The 22,273-nt window shown below is 43.3% G+C and overlaps 1 protein-coding gene across 1 annotated transcript in view; it reads right to left on the bottom strand.

Annotated features, from left to right (window-relative positions):
- LOC120958149 (protein tiptop) overlaps positions 1–22,273 on the bottom strand; it is a 152,190-nt gene that overhangs the window by 105,723 nt on the left and 24,194 nt on the right. The gene's annotated exons all lie outside the window — the stretch shown is intronic.

Genomic DNA, 22,273 nt, shown 5'->3' with positions numbered 1-22,273 from the left:
TGGTCGTTTGATGGATTTTCCAGTGGGGCCTTTCTTGTCTTGTGTCGCCGGCCGGACGGACGGACGGACGACGAAAGACAAACATCAACGTCACACATTAAGGAAGCGAGGATAGAGGAGGGAAGTTCGCAGGAGTGTGTCACCAGACTAAAGCGAACGAAAAATTGCCAAGCCAAGCGAAATGTGTCTCCCGTTGACATGCGACCGCCATGAATCTGTGTCCGTGTCACCCTCGACCTTGCAGGCCCGGCTCCAAGAGAGGGGCACTGGAGCGGGAACAGGAATTGCATGGTACCAACTTTCGGTGACGGTGACAATTAGGACCGTGGTTCTGCTGGTGTCTCGTACGAAAAAGGAAGTAACATACACACACACGCACACATCCACAAGGAGAGGTGGAATCTGATAAAAACGGCCGCTTTCGCATGCAGTTGCGTTGTATGACGGTGCTGCAGGAGGAGGAGGAGAAGGAGGAGGCTAAAATCAGGCCGGAAAGCTGACAGGTAAAGTGGTCAGCAAGTGACGGGGACGACATGCAGACGCAATCTGTCGTACGGATTGCAAATGTGCGTGTATTTGAGGAAAGCATCGGAGTCAACAGTGCGCAAATACAAAGCATCAGGATCGATTGATTAATAGAGAGAGAAAGAGAGAAGGTTGATGATAGATAGTAACAAGTCGAAAGAATCACATCTTTGTTTTAATGTTAATTTAGTGGAATTAGTTAAAATCAAAGGAAGGAAACATTTAATAGATTGATCAGCTTTTGCAACTAAGTACTAAATGCAGTATTAAAGTATTAAAAGTATTAAATACAAATATAGTTTAAACATGGTAAATACTAAGGCTTATCATTGTTAAGTTTGATTATTATGCTATTGTTTAATTGTTTTTTTACCTTGTATAGGAAAAACAAAGCTAAAAAAGCGCAGCTTGGAAGTCAACATCATACAAATGATGTGAAAATTATAAACTAAAAATTTACCAAAATAGTTTAGAAAAGGCTTATGATTTTACAAAAAAATCCTATTTTTGTTTAACTGTTTTTTACGAGTTGTTGTGACCTATTTGTTTAGATTTTTTTAATGATTTGATGATTTTGTTGTTTTTAAAAAGAAATAACGTTCAATTTGAAAAAATACATCGAAGCTTACTTTGATCATCTCATCTGTAAACTGTCATGAATCATTCTGTCGAATTCGAAATATTTGCTATAGAAAATCTAGTGAACACAAATAAGTTGGAGTTAAAACCACTAAAAAAGTTAATGATTAATGACATTTAGATAATTGCAACTGAAAACTGTCAAAAGATGAACCTTTCTGTCAAATTCAAAATATTTGTATTAGAAAATCCAGTGAAAACAAATAAGTTTAAATTAAAACCACTAAACAAGTTCATGATTAATGACATTTTACAACAAACGATGAGGGGAAAACTATTCACACGGCCCAACAGCTCACGCTCACAACTCACGGTAACGATGCATGGAAATGATTCCTGCTGCTACTTTTATTTTCATTTCACCTGCTACCCCACATACGTGGGCTAAGGTTGGTATGGTGAGAGCGCACTGCTACAACACGGTTGACCTAGCGAGCCGGCCCAATGGTGCACATGGTGGTGGTTGCACAATTTCACAATTTTCCCTTCACCCACCCAGATAGTTTGGTCGTGTGGTCAGTGTGTGCAAAAAAAAAAAGAAAGGGAAAGCAAGAAAAGCTGAAACTGAGTACACGCCAACCAGCCAGCCGGACGGACGAACGGACGGGACCGTTAGAAGCAAACAATCTGTCACAGTCCATCTGCTTAGTAAGGTGATTTGCTGCCGCATGAGGATAATCCGTCTCGTCAGTATTACCATAATGTGACACAGTGCTTTCTTCCTAGCCACGGCCACAGTGCAACGAGAGGGTAATGCCACGGCCACTGACGGATGGCCACCGACTAGCCATGCTAGCAGTTTACTAATGAAGCAGTTAAACAGGATCCTGGTTGGATGTTTTCTGGAACGCGGTATTGGAATGTTGTTTTTAGCAGGAAAAATTGAACATATTTTCAATGAATAAGTTGCATTTTCGGCTACACAATGCTACACAATCTCATCCAAAACACATTCAATTAAAGCAAAGCATCACGTCGCGGCAAAGGCTCAAAATTAAGAAATAATTCATCGAAACACACAACAATACACATACTCGTGAAAGCAGCGCCAGCGAGCATATGAGCATTACAATTTTATCACTCACATATTTCATCCGCCCAGTGGGTGTGAATGGCGATGGTTTGTGTGCGATAAAAACGCTGAAAAATTAAGTTTAATGGTTACACTCCGCTCTCACCGCTGGTTCTGGGAGTATATTTTTTTTTGGGAGGTAACGATCAACGGGCTCAAGAATCAAGCACCAAAAGCGGAAAGAAAGAGTCAACCGAGAGGCACACACGAGAGGCGCAACAAAGAGCGTCTGTGTGGGATGTGAAGAAAAACAAAACATGCACCAAAGCACAAACACACACACACACACACACACACACGCGCGTACACACAGCTTCAAGAGTTGCATAAATCACGCAAGAATATTATAAATTTTAGGCCCCATCCGACAGAACCACCTGCGGGGCGCCCGGTATGTTGCTAAATAAAGTTTAAGTATTATTATTATTATGACGCCGGGGCCGAACGATGCGCCCCGCGTGTGTAGCATGTGCAGTATGCAGTTTTACGTGTTTTTTTTTGTGGGAGTCAATTTTGATGAAGCAGGTTTAAACTGTTGGTTGGTGAGCATTAATTTTGGAAAGGAAATTGATACATGCGCACAACATTTTAGAGCTTGTTTAAGTTAGGGAGCGAGAAACTCGTTTGTAGCCCGTGACGCATCGAGCTGTCCATCAGTCCACAATAAGGATTAGCAGCATCTTGGCACTGGCCAGCTGGCTGTTGATGCTTTCTTTACTCAATTTTAGTTCAATCAATATCAGAAATTCTGCAATACAGGCGCTTCCTTCCCCATCTTCCTGGTAGTCTTGGAACCTGCCCCCAAAACACATCACCGTTGGCGACCGTGGCGTCGTCTATTTTTCTTCTCCGCTAAGCGTCTTAGATCCATCATGCATGGCACGGAATTCGATGGCAAGGAAGGAAAAGCAAGTTGCTAGCAAGACGAAAGTATCAATCACTGTCATTTGCATGAAACGCACCACTGCACTAAGTTGTGCGATCGAATGCGGCACCGCACCGAAAACATCCATCTCTCAGTCCACGAACCGAACGACGGGCGCAGTAGCAGCCCGGTTTTGGAGAATTGGCGGGCAGGGATTGGAAATTGCATCGCCGTTCCCATTTCTAATAAATCTTCAAATAGCACAAGACACACACAACTCTTCACTCATCTTCCATCACCGGGTCTGCGGGCTTGGGGTCAGTTTCCTCCCGGGGCCGTTGCTCGTCGCCGTCGTCGTCGTCGTCGCAAGGCGTCAGGGGCAGGAAGCATTTGTGCGAAATGTGGAAGATTTTCCGTACCGCTGAAGACCATCGGTAGCAAATTTTTCTTGCCTTGGCTCTCGGCTCCTTCATTCTCCCCTCCCTTCCCGAGAGAGTCGTTGCAAGCGTTTTCCGTACGACTCGGTCTAGACGCCATGAGAAGCTGGTTGGGCTGGGACGCGGGCTGGCTGTCCTTTTGCCAACAAGAAACGTCCGGCATGGCAGCAGACGGTTTTGATTGAAAGCTAAGGGATTTCACAATCAATTCACACTGCAACGATGACGGTCGTCTGGCGTCGAATCAAGACAATTTTCTTGACGTTCTACGTCCCCGGACCGAGGGTACCTCGGAGTGCCCGGGGGGTGTCGTTTCGTGTCCGCCGGTCCGTCCGTCCATCCGTGCAGATGGTCAGTTGCGCTCGGTGCAGCATTCGTTTCTGACGTAACTGCTGCTAGTGCTGCTGCTGGTACTGCATGGACGTTCGTAATTGGAATTATGTCTCCAAACGTTTGCGAGGGACTTTGGTCCACATGAAATTGACACATCTCTTATGGATATGTTGGATGGGATCTCAACCTACTTACTACCGCGTACCGGCCACACCACACCCTTCGACGAATGGTTGAGGCAGTGTTGGTTGAGATTCGACGAATAGTTGTAGGTTGAGTGTGTGGAATATTCGCCCGCGGGAGGGTATTTGAGGAAAGATTGATTATCCGACGGACTTCGGGGTTTTTTTTTTCGGCTGGGAAGCAGAAGCTTGGAAGCAGTCAATTTCAGTGGCAAAGAAACATGTATGTATGATTAGTTTGTCAATCAGAAATATGACACTATAATTAAGCGAACACATCAACCGGTTTGAATCTGGGTAAGAATTGGCTTGAGAGTGGTGAATTTCATCGATTTGTTTGACCAAATATGGTGAAAAAGGATCGGTTGAATTGAATTGAGTTTGTGCAGCGATTGAAGTACTTAAAGAATAGAAACATGCCTCAAACCTTTTTGTTCAAGTTCCAGACATCTTCTTTTAAGTGAAGTTGCTTAGCACCAGCATACACCTTGATAGTGTTTGGAGCATTTTTTTTATCTTCCAACAACACCTTCAACACTGTCACTGTTGTCATTGGTTTGCTTTCTCCACGAGTACTAACGTTGTCCGGTTGTGTTGTTCTTGCAAAACCACATCGATATCCTAACTCACCGGACCCAACTCTCCTCCGCCCTTCCCTGCCGAGCAAGAATACCTAATATTCTACGGCTTTGGCTCATCCACCCTCCCCAAATCCCCACCTCCGCTCCGATGAGCGGATTAAGCGAGGGCTGTTTTGAGAGCGGGCTCAGTATTGTTATCCTTTCGGACGGAATTTCGGAACCGGATTCCCAAGGGTGTGATATTGCTTTAGTCCGGCGCGGCGTGTCCTTAGAGTCTATAACTCAAATCCAGACAACGGAAACTCGGGCCAACAAAATCCCTGTCCCTGTGTGCTTGGCGCTTGTGCTCGGGACTGGTGTCTGGATAGCAGGAACGGGAGGAATGGGAGAAACAGTGGAAACACAAAAAACGGGTGGAAAAGCACGATCAGACAGCAGAAGAACAGGCACCGTTGCACATAGCAGAGCTGGAAATGCAGATGAATGACCAATCGTTTGAAGATGTTAAAGGACCGGACCAACGAACTTTCGGCAAAGACGGGACGGGGCCCAGTGTCACACGTACGAACGAATCACCGAATTTTCGATCAAACATAATGAAACGGCCGCTGTGATCGTGCGACCGGGAGTGGCCCGGTGAGAGCAAAACGAATTTAACCGAGCAGACAGCAGAATTATACCGAAAACTTTTGACGTGTTTAAAATAATGGAAAACGAAAGGAAATTAGATTTTGATTGGTTTTGTGAAGTGGTGCATATCGTGAGGGGGTTGAATGGAGCTGGGGCAATTAATGCTTTTTGATGCTTTAATTTTGGAGTTATTTAGTGTTTTCTTGGAATGTTTGAAGAGATTTGCAGAATAATGGAAAATGTATGTAGCTGTTGGGACATTTAAGCTCGGGTTACAGTTCGAGTGAAAGTAAACGTGAAATTACACTCAGTTAATCAGAATATGTCTTCACGTTAATTTTCAATCTATCTGTAACCCGGGCTTTAGGGAGTGTTCTATATTTTCGAGGAATATTTCAAGATTGGTACTAAATTGGACAATCAATAACTCTCATTTAAGAGATATATTTGATATAAATAGTATACCAGTCATCAATTGTTTTCTCCCATACTTTCAAACAAAAATTACCCATCAAAACAATAAAACTGTATTAAAATATGTTAAAATAAGTGGTGGCAGGATTTTGGTTGACAAGTGGCATGTAAAGTTTGGAAAATTAATGTGTTTGATGCTTCAATTTAGGAATCCACTCATGATTGGCAAATAATTTGGGAGAGTTTTGTGAATTGGAAAAATAGTGAATGTGACACATTAACTTTCCACGTACAATTTGTACTCTAACAAACGCTTCCAATCAAAATATTCTTTCAAAAAACTGTTATAGGAACATTTCATGAGTTTTAAAGTTCAGAAGACTCTCGAGATGTGAATCCTGAGTCAAATTACGGCGATTCGCTGATACGATGATTTGGATGTAGACAGTTAAAAGTTGTCTTTGGTAGTGTTAGTCACTATTCAAACTTGAATATTTATATAGTGTCTTTTGTAGTAATAAAAATAATACCTTATGATTCTTTTTTTCAAATTAAAATACACGCTATCTTAGATTTTCCCTCTTCAACTTCGTTTATAAACTATATATTGGCAAATGTAATGTAAAAATGACATCTAATTCCTCCCTCAAGAGCACTCTAATAAATAAACTATCCTCATTCTACAGAAAACAACCCCTCCAAACACTAAAAAAAGAGTTAAAAACGTCATAACACACTAATTACATATTTGCTCTACCGCAAGGCATGTAGAGTCCCCTCCCCGTGCTCTGCTGCGGCATATGTCACACCAAATTTGCATACCATCAAACGTATGATGTGTCACTGGCGAAACGGAACAGCGGCCGAAAGCCGAGCGCAGAGTCTTGCCTTACCCGCGCCCTTGATGAACGATGTCAAGTCAATGTTTAGCACTTGTTTTGAACTTTTCACCGAAAACTCGCCTGCCACTGTCACTCGGTCGCGAACGAGCGGTCGGCGCTCCGCTTTCAACCGGTTACACTTCACTGCATCATCGTGATCATTATCACCAACGTGATGTGCGCTGGTACGATGGGAGAGAAGGCCCACACTCCACACTGTTCAAGAAACCACCGCTCACTGTCAGCCAGATTCTCCTGTGGCGGATTCCTCCTCTACCCGTTTGCGAAGGGCACAGTTGCAGTCAATTTTCGGTTTGCAAACTTCGACCAGCAACTCCACTCGGTTGCTGTGTGTGTGTGTGCACCAGCGCGCGCCTCCTTTGATGCATCTCGTCACCGTCAACGGGAGTACACATCAGTCCGTCAGTCCGACGACACACAGGCACACTGGGTCGCGATGTTGGTCTTCGGTACGAGCTCGTTTAGCGGTGGGACAGAAGATAGATTACGACTGCAGTGCCGGTTGCCATGTCAAGCCACGGCTGCAACTTCATCCTTAAGACACTCCGACGGTGAAGAACTGCTGACAGGTGTTCCAATCCGGCCGTACAGACCGGGCTGGATCGGGATGGGATGGAGCGAAAAGGGATGTAGCACGATGCAGCCACTGTTAGGCGATCCGTATCATTTTCTACTTACCTTTTACGCCGGCAATTTGTAAGCCTGTTGGGTACTGTTGGACCGAGCTGATGGGTCGCGACAGGGCGCAAATGTCGCGCTTGTGCGCTACACAGCCTGCTCTCGTGGGGCGTTCACCACGTCAACAGATTTTGGGGAGCCGGAGGGTTTGTGATGCATATAGGGAGCGTTTGATGATCGAAAAAGGACATAACATTGAGTGTGAAGGGAATAATTTTGATTGCAAAAACGTTCAATGCTCCTTCGTCGTGGATGTTCATTTTTGATTTTTAAATCGTGACAGCAAAATGCCCATAATTTGTCAAATAAAATTCAAAATAACTGACCGGCTTGTACTTGTACCAAGACCGCACCACAAGCCTGCTGTGACCTGGGCCTGGGTGATATACCTCGCGTGTCTCAAATGCATATCACTCCGCGCAATATCACATGCGCCATGCAAAATGCATGATAATGAACAGCTTTCACCGCCACTGGAGCGGTCCATTAATCAGATTAGAAATCAACAGTGGCACCACAAGGACAGTGCTCGTCTGGGCCGGGCCGGGGTCTGCCGGGTTCGCTCGTTCGCTGCCATTTTCGGCAAAAGACAGCCGGAAACCAGTCCCCGGCAGTTGTCCACGTCATCACACACACACACACTCTCGAGGTGGGTGGTTGCGCCAAATAGTCATCTGTTACACACCGCGTCCATAAACTTCCGCAACTCGCTCGCACAGGTTTGAAGCTGCTCCGAGAGTGATGGCGATTTGTGATGGTGCCGACAAATTTGTGTGCTAAATCTCGCCATGTGCTTAGGGATTTTGGATGCTTAGGAGCGGTGTAAATCTTCACTTGTTAGCTGGGTGAAATATTCACGAGCCAATCTTTAGTTTTGAAATTGAAAACAGGAATTTAAGATGATATCCTGTTCTTTACAACATCTCCACTGTACAGAAAAAAGATTGAATACATACATTATTTGATAAATTATATTAATAAGAAAGATTTGAGCGCTTTTGGAGAGCATATTAATGGGTAAGTATTATATTTATCATGTTAAATACTCACATTACATTTTGTACCTTCCAGAAATTACAGATAACAAGCATAAACAAATCTTAAGATTAAAGCATCGACTCCACCGCTACCGATGTGAACGAACCTTTTCCTACACTTCCATACATATTTATGGCTGCCAACATCGACAACCTTTCAGTCACAATGGCGAGGCAACGAGTGTTGCTTTTGGTCTGTTGATCTAAACCAAACTACACAAAGTGTACGGGTTTATGTATCTTGAATTTCCGGAAGCACTCGGGACAGGGGAAAAGGTTCGAACCGACACCTCCGATGCCTAACGTCCGCGTGCCTGTAGTGTCCTCGCCCGCAGCTCAACAAAATACGGCCCGCCAAAATTGTGGGAGAAATCAAGATGATAGATTTATTGATGATCTTCGAACGTTATTTGAAGAATTTATGTGTTCCCACGTGAACCTGTTCCGGTAGTACCAGTTACGCATAAAATGAACAGAGTGATTCATTCTGGACAGCGGAGATACGGTTTTTTTTTGTTTATATTTTGTGTGAGATGAAGCAAACTAGAACAGAACGGTTTAATGTGGGTTTTGTTTTTGGAAAGTGTAGCTGAAGAATGAGCGATAAATTGGTAGATGGATCAGCTCATGAAAAGGCTTCTCTTTTTTCTTAAATAATAGATTGAGCTTTTTTACACTTATAAAAAGCATTATATGAAATATGTCTCGTAAAATACTTAATACACTAAAGCAGGATAGTATTTGCTCAAAAACAATTTCATTCTTTTTCTTAATCGAAATGAATATAATACAAAACACCCTGCATAAAAACTAAACGCAAGACAATAGAAAGAATTGAGAAAACTAAAACAATGGTTTGATTTTGCCAGCACTACCCTTCACTTCCAGGCCCTAAACTCCTAACCAAACGTAGGGTCTGTTGGCATGCAGGGATACTGAGTGGAAACAGGATTCATTATCAGTTGCTTCTTGGAAATTATTATCATAAAATTTAGCAGCACATCGGTTGCGCTACCAGTATGGCGTTTTCGTTTCGTTTTGGCGTATCTAGCGAATACTCAATATATTGAAGGTAGATTGCGCGTACAGCGCTCGTTTGAATTAACATATTCATTAGATACGAAAGATCGTCATGCAATGTGGCATTTACATGTGCGTGCAAATTTGTAAACACTTTTCTTGCGGTAGGTTAGAAAGAAAGGAAAATAAAGGGATAGTAATTGGTTTAGAGTGAGGTGTAGTTTATAGATACCAGGTGTAGACAGTATGAAGGAGAGTTTATGGAAAATAAACTTAAAAAGATAACTGCTGCACCGTTAAACGCTATTGAAACGCAAAAGATTCAGAGCTCTTATGAAACATTTAGGTGTATTAATATTGAAGTAAAATAATGTTCTAAATGATTTGAATGTTCTTAGCGCATACGTCTATATTTATTCATATTTCTCATGCTATCAGGTAACATTCACAGTACAATATCCTTCTCCAAAATAAATATAGTAAACTTAAAAATCCAACCGCTGCATTAGTTTCCCCTACAAATTTCAACCTCTTAGCAGCGTTTGAAATGCAAAGAATTCCTGGAACGCCGTGTAGTGCCGTGTATAATTTAGGTTTCCATTTTTTGTCCTCACCAATCCCTCCTCCCCTTCCCTAGCAATCAAACTCGATGTCAGAGACATACTGTCTGTAGTATTTAAAAAATGTCCCGAGGAGCCAAGCGCCGATACTCACGTACGGGGAAATAAATAGATGAACCCAGGAAGAAAATTCAACTGTCCATCTTGATTGCAGTATGGTCAATGCTTCGTATCGAACGGGAATAAAAATGCACACATACAAAAATGCGCTCCATATACAGACAGACACACACATACACGCCTAAGCACACCTATTCGGATCGGCTGACGGCTCTCGTTACGGTGAAAGCATAAATACATACAAAATCACCGTAGAAGAAAAGGTATGCACAAAAAAAAAACGAAGGCCAGCACTTGGTGAAAGGGAAGGTGGGAAACTCAGGCAGTTCAGGACAGGGCCGTCTCTCTATCGTCAGCAGCAGAAGTACGACGTCAATCGAAAATAGGATTGTGCCCGAGTACCAAATGCCACGGATCCGAGTGAACTACCACCGGCTCAAAGTGTGTGTGTGTCCGTGGTAAAGAATGGTCCAGGCGAGTCAGATGTGTGGCATGTGGATGTCCGTGCAGGTTCACAAAAGGACGAAATCCGGAAGATATTAGAAAATACGAATAAAATGAAGGAACAGCGGCGCAAAGAAAATAATAAAAAACGAACTACAAGCGCTTCTTTAGGAACGGGGGCCTGACAGAAGCAAATGTTCAGTGATCAGTTGTGAATGCTCCACAACACTGGACGGATGCTGAAGGACGGACGGGCATGATTTGACCGGCCAGAGCCAACCAGGGGTTGGGTCAACAGGGACGGCAAGATGCGGTGGACGGGGAGGTGCTTTTACTTCCGATTCTTCAATCGCCATTTGTTGTGGGCAGGAGAGAAGCTGAACCATACGGACTATATTTTATATAGCATTCATCAAGGGTGGAAACGGAATTGGAACTTATTTTACGTTTTCTGTTATCTTGCCGTCGCTCCCGCACCATGCAAGTTGGATCATTTGTAGTGGTGAGTAAGATGTGATCTAGGACATCCAAACACTTCGAACACATTCCACCTGCATCCACCGGGAAGGGGATGGGGACCCTTTAACCCACTGCTAGTACCACCGTTCGAACGTCGAATGTCGCTCGTTCTCATTCCTACCACGGATTGATTGGAAACAGGAAGGAACGACAACAAGAACAATGGATGCACTCGTTTCCTTCTTCTTAATCGGTCTCGCATCGGGTTGGATTGAGTGCTTTCGCTCGCTAGAGTCGAATTTATTGAAAATCCAACCCTATACCTGATATCATCGGAGGCTCATCTCTCGCTCTCTGTCTCTCTCGCTCGTTCGTTCGTTGCAGCAGTGCTACGTAACGAAACTGGCCGAAACGGCTGGAGGGAGACTCTTCGAACCAAAACCCAATCAACGATCGAAGGACGACACATTGGCTACTCGAGCCCTGAGTTCGTTTGCTTTAAAATGCTCCGCGAGGAGGGGGCATACCCCGGCATAGTACTTATATTACGTATTGGAAAACATGACGTACGGACAGACATATCAAACTTTGGGGCTACCTTTATCGATGATCGCTGAGAACGCGACAGCAATCCATCGATTGTCAAAGGCAGGATTTGCTGATAGAAATATTGGACGTTGTTTGATTGATGTGGTTGCAACATTTATGAAGATTTGAATATTTTCTTTGAAATTTGAGTTCAGACAAATGTTCATCAGCTTTACCAAGATTAACTAAATATTAATCTCTTTAACTTACGTTTTAGTTTGACAGGCAGTACTTAATGCTTTTAACTGTTTGTAGGTTAGGTTTGTCTTTGTGTTTTCACAACCGGCAAAGTAAAGAGGTATATGAGACCAATTACATGTCTCTATATAAAAAAGCAGCCGGCAAAGTGGTTGCGGTCGTACGACTTAATAACATGCCCGTTATGGGTTCAATCCTCTAAGCTATCTATCCCCCCCGTAGCAAGGACTAACTATCCGACGTCGAGATGACACGAAAGCAAAAATAGAACGCGCCTGGCATGGTTGACTAGATGGTAGCTCTTTTCTCTTTCGCACGGTCACGGCATTTGTTTACATTGTCCGCACATCAGCTGATAATTGTGAAGCCACCAGCCAATTCATCTGTCAATTACTTCATTTCACTCGGTGGATTTCACTCAGCGTAGCCGTGCGGTTAGAGTCAGCATAAGTCAACCACAGTTTGGCTGCTGGGTTAATCAATTTGACTCTTTGCGTGTAGCTCAACGGGCTAGGTTTTTGAATTTGGCTTTTTAGGTCGCAAAGTTTGCAAAATATTGGTTTAAGCTATTTTTAAATGCAATCTATCGATCAAATGGATAACAAATCATTTTAAAATTCTTACACGTTCATTTTTTATTAAAAAAAAAGTCATATAAAATAAAAAAAAGTGATAGAAAATAAGGACCTAACATGAAGGAAAACATGTTTTGTCCTACTGCTGCTCTTGACCATAGCCTGCGGGTTGCGCAATTTGCATGTTTTTGTCCTTGTTAAAGAATTGTATATGCAGGCAACGCTCTTTAAGCAGCTAAGTAACTAGCTAAGCATTTGATCATCAATTAAGACTTATAACTCATTTATTAATTCGCATATAATATAAATGAATATGTTTGATCATTTATTTTATTTTGAATCAATTTTAACCCCACATTTTTAATAATAACTCGTAATATCTGCAACAATTTAAAAAAAAACTACCCGTCCAAGAATACAAAGTAAGATTACGTGTCAACCATTGGAATTTCACCGTGCAGCCCACGGCTATATCCAAGCACCATGACACTCGCACCAAATCGTCCCCACTGCCACCAAACTGATAGGCGGTGCGCATCGTCACCGCCAATCGCACCGGCACAAACCGGCGAAAGCGCAAACCGAGCCCGTTCAGTGTCCACCTTTAGCTGCAACCGCCGACTGCAGCCGCCTGCACAACACATGCATATATGCTAATTGACCAATGACAAACAAGCGGAGCTTTTAAAATGTTTAATTCGTGAAGTATAAAAAGAAATTGACTTAAATTTATGCGATTTCATTAAATGCCCGAATACTTCAGCACCGATCGTCGGGCTGCAACGGGCTGCAGTCCAAGCATCGAAACTGTCACCGGCTCGCAGTTCGACGCAACCGCGGAGGATCCGATGGAGAGGGAGGAACGGTCTGAAAGGAAAGGACACAAACAATTCCAGCTTCAGCATTCGGGGAGGCGACAGGCTCTGGCCGGCCCGGGGCCCAGCATGACGTGCGCTTGTCGTGTCCTCTTCTCGCCGAGGTGTTGTGCGATGCGCGATATTATTTTGCACTTGCCGCCCAAACCGATGCGGCAGGGTTTCGTGAGAGCCGAAAAATGGTTGACCCTCGCATCGGAAGAATTATTTATCAATAAAATTTTTGAGTATACGATAATGATAATGTATGCCCCCGTGCGGTTCGACTAATCGCACTCGGTGACAGGGCATGATTTGTGGCGGAGTTGCGTGGTCACGTTACGACACTGCACGGCACGGCAGTTGGTGGGGTGCTTTTTTTGTGCATCAGGTTGAGGATGCATCTGTAACGAGCGGCTTTGGAAGTCATTCGAAATAAAAAGAAGATGAGCAAAAAATTATGGAAAACCCACTCTTCAGATTGGCAATCAGTCGGGCAGTGTTATAAATTCTAACCATAACAATAAAAATTGAATTAAAAATGAGTAAAACACGGGACTGCAAACGATTGAACCGGTTGCTACATGTTAATCGACGGCAAAACAAAGCAGAGAGTTTAAGAACAGTTAGGATAAATCAATTTTGTAAATTATTTTTTCTGTTTTTGTTCGATAAGAATTATTAACATTGAAATCCTTTTTGCGCAAATTCTGAAGGCCAAAACATATAAAATTTTGTGTTTTGTTTTAGCAGCTTGAACTTGATGATTATTTTCCCATTTGCAATAATCTTCAACAATGGTGCAATCGTTAAAGTAAACTTCATTCGTAGCATTTATTGAGTGGAAGTGGAATGTCTGGCCACTGGGTCTTCAAGAAACATCCTTCAGCACAAGACACCAGCACACAGGGAGCAGAGCATAGAGCATCCATCAAGGCTGCGCGTCCCCGGGAATGTGTAGTGGTTCGTCAGCTGCTCACAACACGCTGTCCACAAGGACACACACACAGGAGTGGTGAGGGAGCACGCGAAGATCGAGGAAAACTCGAATGGAAAATTTAATTAAGTCTCATCCAACATCATTGTCCATCGTGACAATAGAAAGACGTCTGACAAGTGAGTGGGGTTTTCACTCAGGACCCACTACCGACTTGTCCATGTAGTGTTCCGTCTCCGCATTGCATCCTTTGCGAAATACTAGCAGGGAGAGAGAACGAGAGAGAGAGAGCGTGCGGGAGATCCAAAGCGGCAGAGAAAGATTGGTCGATTCCTTGGAAAAAGTCTCCAACCCGGTTGGGCAACCGGGGTTGTCCGGGGGAGCTGCTGCTGGGTGAACTTTCAGATGGACACCCGGGATGAGTGACTGATGGGTTTTTAGCCCGGGCGTGGTTGACGTCGTGTTGGGCGCAAAGCAGGGGAAGCGAAAAGGGTTTTACAAAAACTTTGTGCAACGGTTCTGTGGGGTAGCAACGGACGACCCTGCTCGGTACACACATTTGTGATGGATCTGATCTTGAGTTCACAAGATATAGCGCACTGGCGAAGCGAAGTGTGTCGTCCGTACTTGAAGAAACAGGTCCGTTTGCAGAGCTGACATTCAAGCTGCATATGCGGAGCTGTGGGTGAGCGAAATGAAGTGACAGTTTGTAGCTAGTTTTGATGCTGACACGAACAGAAATGGGACACACATCAAGTAAAATTTAATATTAAGTTAATGTGGTGCATCATCCTGTGCTGTGGAGGTTTTGGTTTGATGCAATCAAATAATTGTAGATTAACTGTTAGGAGCAATGCATCTTAGCTGTTCGTAGCAATCGCATTGAAAAAATGAAGTAAGTGGTGTTTGAATTGAAGATATACTCGTTTTAAAATCACTCTTCGGAGGTTCTACAGACCCAGAATGATGCAATGCTAAAACCTGATACATGAGAATCGTAAAACTAGCTTCCAGATTGGTACAGAGATCATAATTCCATAGCACAATCATGCTCTTTGCTTTAGCCATCCCTCGTTCCCGGTACAAATTTCATGTCGGTTGCCTACCTTTTCCACCGCACAACATTTGAGAATAAATCAGAAAACCTAAATCCTTACTCCTTTGATAAACTCTGCCACAGAGATTACGAAGGCAATTAGCACACGGGCACGGGAAGCAGTTTTTGCATGATTGTGAAGCCGACGAAGCAGACGAGTAAAGTGAATAAACGTTGCATATTAAAACATTCACATACAGGCTTCACCTGAGGCTCACTCTAACTTCGTCCTCGGAAGTGACTCCTACGGATCGGGGTAGAGAAGACCATCTTTTATGATTATACAGATTGATTATTGTTGTGCCGGTGTCGGGCTGGGAGTCGTTCTGTCCCTTCTTCATCACTGCAGCGTCCTTGTGTGTGTGCGTGAGTGTGCAAGTGCGGCGTTTAAATTTTTATCGACTTTGAGTGATTTGACGTGTGACTACCAGCCACTCTCCTGCCCTCCCAACTGTAGACATCTAGGAAATGGCAGTGAAACGCATTTGATCTCTCACCTATAACCCATTAGGAGACTTTGATTTCAAAAGGCCTGGCCGGCCATGCTGCTGCTGCTGCTCGTTTCATATTTTCGAGATCGATTAAGGCTTTTGCTGGCTTCCTGGGAAAGCCGAAGAGCACTGGAGGATTGCACTGGACGGGCATTAGAGTGCAAAGGCGTCTCCACCCCCAGTAGAGGGGCCATTTTTCCAGCATGTTTCACATCGCATCACTTGATACGGACGCATTGGACGCCAGGGTGCTTCAAATCAACCGGGAATCGGGCGAGTGCGAGTGCATCAGCTGGACACTGACGGACCGGCAGCAGCAGCACTCTACGAGAGCAGGCTGCACGTCCCGGCTCTGTCTCGAGCACAAAACACTTGATGGAAAAAGGAAAATTGATTGCCCGACTCGCACCCAACACACACACCGGGGTAGTTCGTGGAAAGCCGATAGCTTTGAGCAAAGGAGCCCGAACAATAGATAGTCACACCGTGCCCGCCTGCCCCGATCGGGGAGCGCCGAGCAGAGCATCATCGTCATCCGCATCATAATCATCTGCTTCAGCTGGGGCGCGTTGCGTGCATGTAGATGACATTCCCTAATAGAGCCAATCTTATCCCGGTGCCGTCGTCGTTACCCATGCGTGGCCACCCCGGGTTCGGACCGGCTTGAGGATGCTCCTTGAAGTAGGAGGTGGAACGGTGGGCCTTTGATATTGATATTTGCCCGACCGAACCTGACTGATCTCGTGATACCGCCCCCGGGGCCGAAGCGATGGCGCGCTGCAAAGCGTTTGCTATGCACGCGGGCGAATCGGGCATAAGTGATTTGTGGATTAGGGACAAGGGAGTAAGGGGAGGTTGTTTTTTTTTTAATTGCAATTGGATTAAATGTTAGACATTGTTTGATCAATTATTTTGCGTATTTATGCTCGGATGGGTGCGAGTGGTTCTGATTGAATGAAGAATGAAAGAATTTAAAGGGTTTTAATTTTGTATTTTGAAATTAGATCAACAACACGATGTTTTTATCTTTTTACTGCTTCTAGAAAGCACCAATAACTCTTTCTTCAGAACATTAAAACATGTGGTGTGCAAATTGGTTTAAAATTTGCATTTATGGATTTGTTTTTCTTCTTTTACCAAGCAACGCTGCTTAAAAAACCCAAAACCCTTCATCGCACCCTGAACACACAATATTTAAATCAAGAACAAAAACATACTGTACCGTACATTGGTACCGCACCCGGCACTAACACACATTTCCTTCCCCCCCGCCTACCGGAAAAGTCGGAAGCCCTGCCGAGCAAAATTGATTTCCTAACGAAACAAAGCAACACAAACAGCTGAATATGTTGAAATATTTAGATGAACTTGCTCACATCGTCTGCCTCGAGCGGTCTGCCTCCGGCCATACGGACATTCGTCACCCGAGTTCCCCCTTTCTAGCATTGAGAGTTCGCGAAGTTTATATCGCTCCTTTTTGGTTCGTTCCACTTTTCGCCACTTTCAATGTCTTCTCTACAGAGCGTGTTGTTCTTTCTTTCTTTCTATTTTCGCCGTTTGTTCTTGTAGAAGGATAGCATCAGCCGTAGATCAACGTAAATCAACGGAATGCTACGGACTGTGCACACGGGGAGAGGGCAAGTTGGGGGAACATTGGCGTAGTTACTGGCGACTTTGACTCAATCACCAGGATTACCATATTGGCCGGGAATCATTGGTTCCATTGCCGGTCCGTTCCGGCGCCGAAGGACCGATAGCAGCAGAAGATCAAACTCGTTTGAAGCGTGAAGGGTGCACAAGCATGTGAATGGTAATGTCACAGCACATTCCAATCGTGAGGGGTATGTTTTTTTGGATGGTACGGTTTTTGCAATGAACATTCAATACAAGCAGTTAGGGAAATGTAGTTACGATGGGTCATTGTTGATTTATGTGCTTTTCTGTGGAAAAATTGGAGTGTTTCTAGTCTTGTCATATTTTGTGAAAAATAGTACTACAAGCTATTTTGCTTTAATAAGCATCGGAAATCATCAAGTTTGAATGATTTTCTGTGTTTTATTTTTGTGGTATATTTTAGACTTATTTTACAGCTATTCTCAGCTCATGATAATCTCAGAATTTTCCAATTGAACTCTGAGCAAGCCTACATCACAAGCAAGAGCATGCAAAATATCCCTGCAAGGCCTAAACAGACTACCAAGAAAGATAGCATTCGATATTGCTTTTTCCTGTTTGTCTAATATCTGCCTGACCTGCACAAGACCAGCAAAAGCTCTAAGATCTGCTCTAGAAAAAACACTTTACCTACAAAACATAAGAACTGTCTCCGTTCCATCACCGGGCAAACACATATTTGCACATCAGAACAGCAAGCAGAGTGTGTGGAGCTGATGGGAAGGGAAGCAAAAAAAACCAAACGTATGCAAATCGAACTCAGATCGACTATGTCGGCTGTGTGTGGTCAATGGGAAGAAAATCCTGTGCAAAAATATTGATCCTCAATATCCGTTTTCCAGTTTTTCGGCAACTGCACCTGCAACTCGCCTCCCGAGCACTTTATTAGGGCCAATCCTTCTGAGTGGAAAAATAAACAACTCCTAATTCAAGGAACCCGGCCCGGCCGAAAGCGTAACAATTGCAAATGAATTTCTGCTAATACTGTACCGATAACAGCTTTTCCTTGTTGTACGGTGATCAATTATCAAATGCTTTAGATGAAGATGAGGTTTCGTTGCCTGGATTTAATGGATTTTATTGTGGTTTAATTTTAATTCAAGAAGTGTATCAAATTTGATTGTGCATAAGACATTTTTACAATCGTGGCTTTCAATTTTGACACTGCCGTTGAAGATGATTGGAAGTTAAATTAAACAAAACTGAAAAGTAATCATCGACGAAATTGTCGAGATGGTTCTACAAATAAACCTATTCAAGAGAGATCCTAGAATGAAGAGCCAAATATTCCGTTTACTGCATTTCCAATATATCTGTCAAATTTTGATTTTGAAAAACTTGTCCAAGAGATTAAATTCCACATCACCTCCAAAACAGCATACATTATGCTGGTTTCTGCTACTCCCTGCAAACGTTTGCAAAAGAGTTTCCCATATCAAATTATTTCTTTCGGGAATTTCACATCACACATACCCCTTTTGCCCAAATGGCAATCGATGAAACAAGATTTCCGGAAAGTAGCCCAGATATCACCCAGACGATGTCATCTGTCTCCTTATCATTCGGTCACATCGTAATCGATAGTCCCACTTTCCTCTCGTGGTTCTTCAGGCCACTCGACAAACAGCCCGTGCTTCAGAAGGGTTCAATACAAAACATGGCTTGCAATGTACTTGGCGTGAAAGTTGACCACGGTAGCTGATCCCATCACATACCCATCCACACACGTACTGATTCGCATGAGAAGGAGGAATAAATTTATCAATTGAAACAAGAAAAAAGGCTCAGATAATGTTGAAAGTGTAAAGACAAATCTTGAAGTAAATGAATGCTCCGTTGCGAGACATGAAACAAAAATAAGTATGAAGTGCAAAACGATTGAGCGAAGCCCCTCCGCTCCACAGCTACTGCATCAACATAATTTTCCCAGTCCATATCGCTCAACTGCAATTCAATATTTGCAACACCAGAGCTAATGTTGCTGGATGGGATTTACGTGGGATAGAATGGGAAAGTAGCCTGGGCGCTGTTGATGAACCGCCCGACAAGCCCGACTGACCTGCCCGGGTACACCCCAGGCCGACAAGTCGACAAGGTATCAGAACGTACCATCATTTCCACGAGCTTATAAAATCCAACAGCCCAACCGCCACTCCTTCCGTCGACCACACCATCGACCGGGTTGGTGCGAGCGCCTGGTTGTGTGTAGCGTTTAAACGTGATGGTTGCTGGCACGAGCACGAGGACGCCGAGGAGGGAAGCACGTGAACATGTTATGCAGGAGAACAGCAAAAAGTGGAAAATAATAAATTTGGAACAAAACAGAACAACAGTACAGTGTATGACATAAATTATGTTATTAAAATATAATTATGATAATTCATGAAATGTATATCCCGATATTTTATAATTCTGTCAAAGTTCGCTGGCACTGCTACAACCGTCGCTTGTTTGGGGTAGTGTTGAAGCGGTCGTGGGTTTGGTATTGGTGATTGTGGCGAAGGGTATGTCAAGAAGAAGAGGTGAAAGGGGAGGAAGAGGTACAATTTTCACTTGGGTCAGTAGCAGTGGCTCTTGGCTCTTGGGTCAATATCAGACGTGTTTGGGTCAATATCAAGCGTGACAGTAAAAATGAGCATCTCACTCATAGCACAACGAATGTAAAATAATTTGTTGACGTTGCACAATAACTGAAGGGTTACTTCATAGGTCCAAAATTATTGAATGCTCCAAGTCAATTATTTTTCATTGAATTTTAATAAAAAAGTTGTTGTAAAGAAGTCCGAAACGATCAAATTAGTCCTATATATTGAATTTCAAAACATAACGTTTCGATGTCAATAATTGTTATTATGGTTCTCAGCAATTAGAAGACTAGATTACCTCGTTTATTCGTGATAAAATTACATGCGATTCGATGCTCGTCAGCGTTAAAAGCAAAACATAGATGAATGAAAACAAATTAAACAAACAGCTTCTGGAGCTGCAACCACCACGCATAGCATATGATGAATTCACGAGATACTTGACGAATGCACGCGCATTCAACATATTTGTCACTGTTCCAACCACGAAAAGGACAAAACCCAGCCACACTGACGAGCTCTGAATGATGATGATGTGTTCGTTGTGGCATTTCGTTTCTGTTGGACGCATGATGGTAAAAACCTGCACCTTCCTATTTGACTGACAAACGTGACGGCCGACTACTCCCCTGTTTGGGACAGTTCCATACGTCAGTGGCAGATCCGTCGCGTCAAAGTTTTCTTACTTAGCTGTCACGGCATTACAACACTGCCACGAGACTGGCAATGCGAAAGTTCGTCTTACAGCACTATGGCATCCTTTCCCGGAATTGTGCAAGCGAACAGGAGATCTTTCCCTCGCTCAATCCCAACTATTACACTGCGTTGGGAGCGTTCCGATAATACTGCTAGCATCATGAAAGCCAAACACTTTTACTCACTTCTCACCCATACACGCCCACCGTGGTTTACGGGAGCTCCATCGCACATATGGTTCTAGTTTTTTCGATGTCATGTCATGTCAGCATTTCTTTCTTACCGCAAAGGAAAAAGTTCATATGCTCCGAGTAACATGGCTCAAAGTTGCAGTGTGCCGTGGGCAAGGTGCAGCGAGTTTGATTGACTGGTGGGAAGAATTGACGTGAAGGTAGAGCGAGAGAGAAAAGCCCAAACAGGTAGGTGGCTTCGGTGTCATGAGCATTTCTTCATGAGAGGAAATATGTTTTACCCTCCGAAGCGATAACTAATGATTGGAAGCTTCTATTCGGCTTTCAAAGGCAGTGTGGGAAGCTTTTCAATTTGCGCTCAATGGATCGAGCCGTCAATTTTGAGTGATTTTGAGGAGTGCAATAAGAATTACACAAACATAATTTAATAAATGAATCTCAAGTTTGTGCTATTATGAGGAAAACAATTTCAATACGGAGATTATGGTATCAATTCGATGTTTTATTTGATTATCGGTTTGACATCGTCAGCGAGATATTCAAACATTATTTTTACAAATCTAATTATTACAGACAGTTTTAAATGTTTTTGCTTATTTGGTTTTGGACTTCCAAAGCATTTTATTTGACTTCTATTAATTCATTGATATGTGTCCTTTTAATATGTTTGGATTCAATGGATAAATTGTCAAATGCGTCTGAAACAGCAGTGCTTTAATCTTTCTCTCCGTATAACTACTTTAACACGTCCAAGCGTTACAGGTTGTCACACTGTCACTTGACAGCTCACTGGCCAGATCCTCAGAGATTGGCTCGTTGGTCAGTCAATGTTTAATACCGTCGATTCGACGGGATGGTAAGAATATTGAGGGTCCGTTGCACACTCACACATACATCCTCATTTCACCAATCCCACAAGCAACATCCAGAGAGGAAACTCTGGTGGGAGTTGTATGATTGAGTGAAGGTGATCATGGAACGACACATTGTCGGTGTGATGCAGACGGCAACATTAATGGCAAGTCGCTTTTTAAATATACTCACACTCGCATACTTCGACATACAAAATACAGGTAACGGTATTTTACCAGAAAACGCTGGTTTTCATTCGTTGTTGGTGTACCACCTTTGGTCATACGTCCAGGAAGTAAGTCTTTTGTGGAAAATGTTATTCCGCTTGACACGTTTCATATGCATGCGAACTTCAAAGCATGGTCGCCAAGTGTTGAGTGGAGCAGCGATTAGCTTTTGAATATGCTTAGCATGAAAAATGAATCTGAAGTTTTAGAGCTTTTCTATAAATAATCCATAACATATACTAAAAACTGTCCTAATATAAAAGCAAAAACTTAATGAAGTATTACGTCACTGTTTTCCATAACTTGAATTTGCATACAAGCTACAAAATCATTCAAAATTGAACCATTTACCTGGGTGAATACCATTCAAGTCAAATGAAGTAACCGAATGAAGTGTTGGATCCGGAGGCA

The sequence above is a fragment of the Anopheles coluzzii genome, chromosome 3, assembly GCF_943734685.1.
Source record: "Anopheles coluzzii chromosome 3, AcolN3, whole genome shotgun sequence".
Classification (NCBI taxonomy): Eukaryota; Metazoa; Arthropoda; class Insecta; order Diptera; family Culicidae; genus Anopheles; species Anopheles coluzzii.
This window is presented reverse-complemented; position numbering and strand designations above follow the sequence as displayed.